Source organism: Mus caroli, chromosome 1, assembly GCF_900094665.2.
Source record: "Mus caroli chromosome 1, CAROLI_EIJ_v1.1, whole genome shotgun sequence".
NCBI classification, from domain to species: domain Eukaryota; kingdom Metazoa; phylum Chordata; class Mammalia; order Rodentia; family Muridae; genus Mus; species Mus caroli.
Window position 1 is genome coordinate 53,210,329 of NC_034570.1, and position 5,432 is coordinate 53,215,760.

The window sequence follows — 5,432 nt, forward strand, 5'->3', positions numbered from 1 at the left end:
TCCCCCTCCCCCTCTTCCCCTTCTTCCTCCCCCTCCTCCTCCTCCTCCTCTTCGTCCTCTTCCTCCTCCTCCTTTCTTTTCCTTTTTTCTTTTTTCCTTATTGTAAACAACTGAGAAAGGCACTTAGACCTCGTGGCTGCTCCTAAGAACATATCCCCCACCTTGCAGTTCACAGCTCCGTGTGATGGAAGAGGCTTGGTCTCTAACAAGGGAACAAACACAAACGCAGCATGTGAAGAAATCCCTACCTGCTCTTGTTAGCAAGAACCTCTCACTTCTTTCTGTTCGAACTAGCATGCCCTGTGAGGTCAGCCATTACCTAAGAATTTTAGAAACCCCATGGGTTTTCTTAAGAAATTGCATTTTAGCAGAAACTCCATAGAGGGAGAGCGTTTGCAAAGGGGCATATATAGAGTTTAAGAAAAACATTGGCAGGAGTTTGTAAATCCCCAGATAAGGAACAAAAACACTGAACATTTTTCTTCACTTTATGCAAACAAAACACAACAGTGCAGTGTAACACCTAATCTTGGTCACTGGGTTTGTGAGAACTCTTGGGAAGGAAGGGAAAAAAAAAGCGTCCTGTTCACATTTTAGGATTATTTTTTCAAGTGTGCTTAAGATAAAATAGTGACACCTGAGATTCTCTTGGTAGAACTAGAGTAACCTAACAGCTGTAGGTTTGAGGCCTGTAATTACTCAGAAAAATCTCACTCTCCCATCTTTAATTTCACTGAAAAGGCAGATGGCTATTTATAGATGGTATATTTTTGTATATGCATATGTGAACGGTGAATAACAGTCTGCAGGGCTCCAGGAAATCCTAGAAGAGAGTGGAACCAGCCCACTGTGCACTTACCCAGCAGATCCTAGATTTGTAGTGCTTATTTTTTATGACACAGGCTAGAGTCGCTGGAAGGAGGGAACCTCAATTAAGAAGATGCCCCTGTCAGAATAGCCCATGAGCAAACCCTGAGCAAGCCTGGAGCCTGTAAGCAAGCCTGTAGGGCACTTCCTTGATTCAGGATTGATGCAGGTGGGCCCATGGGTGGGCGGTCCTGGATGGTAAAGCAAGCAGGTTGACCAAGCCATGAGGAGCAAGCCTCTGCATCAGTTCCTGCCTCAACCTCCCTGGATGATGAACTACAAGCTGTAAGATGAAATAAACCCCTTTCTGAAGATGATTTTGGTCCTGGTATTTTATCACAGCAATAGAAACTCTGTATCTCTTTTTGTTTTTCCTTTATTTCTGCTTCCATGGTGACTTAAACTGATTTCAAAAACAAAACACAAAAAAAAATCTCATTACTAAACTCTTTGATAAACATATTTCTTATTCTCCTCTGTTATCTTTTGTATGCATGTGGGGAATACGTGGGTGTGTGAAATATGTATGTGAGTATGGGTGTATACACAGCTGTGTATACACAGGTGTACACACGTGTGTGTACAGAGGCCAGAGGCTGATGCTGAAACAAGCCTCTGGGCAGACTTGGAGCTCATCTGTTCTGCTAGGATGGCTAGGCAATGGGCCCCAGTGAGCCTCCTGGCTCTGTCCTCTAAGTCCTAGAGTTATAGTAACAACTCACAGCTTTTACATGGGTTTGAGGGCATATGTGTCTTACATGTGTGTGATCCTTGTAGTTGTGGGGTAAGCAAACCATCTCTCCAGTCTTTTCTTTGAGGAATATATATATATATATATATATTCTTGGAATTTAATTATTTATTCTTGGAATTTTCTCAATATAGTAGTGAAGGGGAAGCAAATTTGATAGTAGTAGTTAGTTTATTCTATGTTCCACTTCAAAAACTACTGACCAGCAGCCAGGTTGAATGAACAGGTGAAAGTTCACCTAAAGTAAGTCCAGACCCAGTTCAGAGTGACCTCGTCCCTCGAGGAAGGCTGAGCAGATAAAAAGTCATGATGCTGGAGAGAACTGACAGGGCTCAGGACAGACACTCAAATGATATCTGACCTTTTCTACCGCTTCATCATTTGACTTATTCTTATAGTTAATTTCAATCCTGGAGTGGAAAGCAATTAATTACCCATTGAAAGATTAGTTGATGAACGACTCTTCACCAGGGCTGTTCGGACTGTACAGAGTTTATTGAGATCTATAGTGTTTAGGACCCGGCAAGCATTTATTTGAATGACTGCCCTAATCTAGCTGTGTGATGTGTTCACTGCGAGTTTATTACAAAAAGTGATTTTTTAAAAAATATCAGTGAGGTGTAGAGATGTAGGAGCAGGGAGAGTGGTTGGTGGGCTCGATTGGACTGGCTGTGCCATCTATGCTCTCTGTAATCTGTAGTCTGGCCTACTGCAAGGTGCTGCACAGGTCAGCCCAGTCAATCACAGAGAGGGGTCCACCAAGGATTTGTTCCCGAGAAGCTAGGTTATGTGGCATTCTGGAACTCTTGTGTTCTTACATTGCCTCCTTCTCCTCTGTGGGGTTGCTCTCCTCATCTGAGAAGATGGCCTCTGAGGGGACAAACTTCCTCCAGCCTTCCAGTGGCGGCAAACACAATCATCATTGTACAGTATACTAAACTGGTATATCCGTCTGTGGAGCACCCACGGCTTTCATAAAATGCCTGAATAATTGATCCTTCCTTCCTGTAGGTCTGCCCTTCAGCCAACCAAATGAGTATGCGCTCTGCATCTACAGAAGGTACTTTAGACATTGGGGGATGGAAGGTCACATGACTGGAATCCTGGCACAGGCAGTTTCATCTCCTCACTACATAACCAACCCACGGGGTTGGATATAGTGGGGGTCAAGGCATCTGTAATGCCAGCACTGGAGAGGCTGAGGCAAGAGGATCATGCGTTTGAGACTGGCTGAAAAGTGAGAGTCTCAGAAACAAACAAAGGTTTTATTCCGTGTGCTCTTGATTTCTTCCCAAGCATGTGGCCATAACACATACAGGTTTAGCCAATTTCTTGGAAATTTTGCTGCTGGGTATTTTAGTACCAAATCGATACTCAAATGCTTGAAATGATAGGGACAGACATTTTTGCTCTTGACCAGTTAGTTACACCCAGGCAGGAATTAAACGTTTCTCTAGGTTCCTAAAAAGCCTCTTTCAAGCGCTTCCTAACTAACAAGATAAACTGGAAGCTGTCGGGAGGGGTTTACGCGGTGCTTCCGCCGAGGGTCCACTTACCCGTAGGATGCTTCGGACGCTCTGTTCTACCGCTTTGCTGGTGAGCTGCCTTCGATGCTTTTTACTTGTGAAGCTTTTTATCCTGCTCAGCTCTGGCACTGGGGTCAGCTTGGAGTTCAAGAAGTCTCCAGAGATAAGCATATCTGGAGCAAGAAAAGACGTTTAAGAAGCAGAGACAAAGAGAGGAGGGGCGAAGAGCTGAGTCCCATATACCCGGGAAGAAAGAGACAAGCTATCCAAGTGATCCTGCACTACCCTCTCCTGGGGAATTTGAGCTCCAAACTTCAGCTTGGCCATGAAGGGTCTCGAGTCCAATTGAATCAAAAGGAAAAGCTTGTTTGGGAGGGTCTTGTAGGGCAGGGAGTAGCAACAGTGGCAACAAGGGAGGCACGTGCTGCATAACCTAGCACCAACCATACTTTTTTATTTGGGGAAGGGGGTCGTGCACATAGCTGGAGGGGGCAGGCACATAACCTTGTTTCCAGGTCTAGAGTCGCTGGAAGGAAAGCAAGCAGCAGCTAGTCCCTGATTCAGTTTTTACAGCAGATGTAGAGAGAAACTTCAGCTAGAACTACAATTCTCTAAAGCTCCAAAGGACAGTTTCTAGAGGATCTTTCCAGTGCTGGGTGTCAGGCAGGTCCTGTGCTCTGCATGGTGACTGGTAGGACTTACCCCAGCCTCAGCCAAAACAGCATCCTGCAAAGGCAGCAAGCACCCTGTCCGCTCAGGCAGGGATCCTAGGGTCTGAATTGGAAAACACTGCATTCTGTATTTTCAAAGCATCTTTCTTTCCTTGTGGACTTAAAATACTAACAAATCAGTAGGGGGGTACCTTGAATGCTTTCCAAAGATGGGGAAACCACAGCCGTGAGGCTAAAGGCAGTTTATTCAATGTCCCAAGTAATCCCAAGCCAAGCCACAGAGAAGCCACTCAGATCTACCCAAAACTGATTCTGGTTCTCTTTCCCCCAGAGCAAAAGGACTTAGCCATGTGGCATGATCAAAGCAGAGAGGGCAAAGGGGGGCAGGAGAGTAGTCGGTCTTGGGTTTGCACTGGCTTTGGGGAGAGGAGCATGCTGGGATGTGCAGACTGGCTCTTGTGTGTCCTTGATAACGGTCATTATCTTTACAGTTCTTAACATTTTCTGAGCACCAACTATATACAAAGCTATATGTTCTGGGTACAATATGACAGAGTAGGCAAGACAACGTACCCAAAAACTCTAACTATAGTATTTGGTACCTAACAAGTACTCAGTAAATATCAACATCTTTATGATAAATACACAATGATCTCACACATTATAACAGCCCTAGGAGGTAGGTACAATCACCCCCAGTTGACATGTGGGAAACTGACCCCTGGAAGGTGAGCCTGAGAGTGGCTCTGGTTGCTGCCCCTAATCACCATGCCACAAATATTTACTGAGGCCTTAATGTCTTCCATTCTCTAGTGTCCCTCTCTAATTTAATCCAGATCCCTTCCAATGGGAGGAAAATAACTTACCTCCCGACAGGCAGAACTGGGGAGGGGATTTTCAGTGCTAGTTCCCAAAGAGTGTTTGGGTTTTTTCTTAGAAAGAGGCAGGAGGTTCATAAATTCTGTTTAGATGCTTTCTTTTTCTTTTTGTGTTTTGAGACCAGGCCTGGCTGTGAGCTCAGTCTGGCCTGGAACATGTGGTCTGCTCTCCTCTGCCTCCTGTGTGCTAGGATTATAGGCTATGCACCATCACGACCCAGACAGCTCATCCTTCTTGCCCAACACGAATTTCTACATCAAGACTCAAGGACCTAGACATGGAGAATTAACTTGCTCTATGGGGCTAGAAATGCACTCTAGCATGTAAGAAGTCCCAGGCTCAGTCCCCAGCACCAAAACAATTCGCGAGGTTTGAAGATCACAAGTTCAGATCATCCTCTGCTAGGATACATGAGACCCTGTCTTTAGAGAGATAGATAGATAGATAGATAGATAGATAGATAGATAGATAGATAGATAGATTAATTAAAATAACTTAGGGATGGTGCTCCTAACTGTCCCTCAATTCTGACAAAATCAATCAATCCCTGGAATATCCCACCAAGAGCCACAACTGCGACACCAGGCATGTGAAGCCCCCTTTCAAATTCTTGGGCAGAGGAGTGTAAAACATTGCCAAAACAATATAGGCCATTGCCATTTTACTTGGTTGTTTCCAGAGGTTGAAGGTAGGTCCCTCCTAATGCTAAAGACACTACAGACTTAGAAAACAGGACCC

General features: G+C 44.8%; 1 long non-coding RNA gene across 1 annotated transcript in view; it reads right to left on the reverse strand.

Moving 5' to 3' along the window:
• LOC110301439 overlaps positions 1–4,200 on the reverse strand; it is a 21,519-nt gene extending 17,319 nt beyond the window's left edge. Inside the window, exons 1-2 of the long non-coding RNA XR_002378713.1 lie at positions 3,847–4,200; positions 3,175–3,317 (exon numbers count right to left, since the gene is read on the reverse strand). This is a non-coding gene — a long non-coding RNA (uncharacterized LOC110301439). The remainder of the gene's footprint in view (positions 1–3,174; positions 3,318–3,846) is intronic.
• Positions 4,201–5,432: the final 1,232 nt, after the last annotated feature.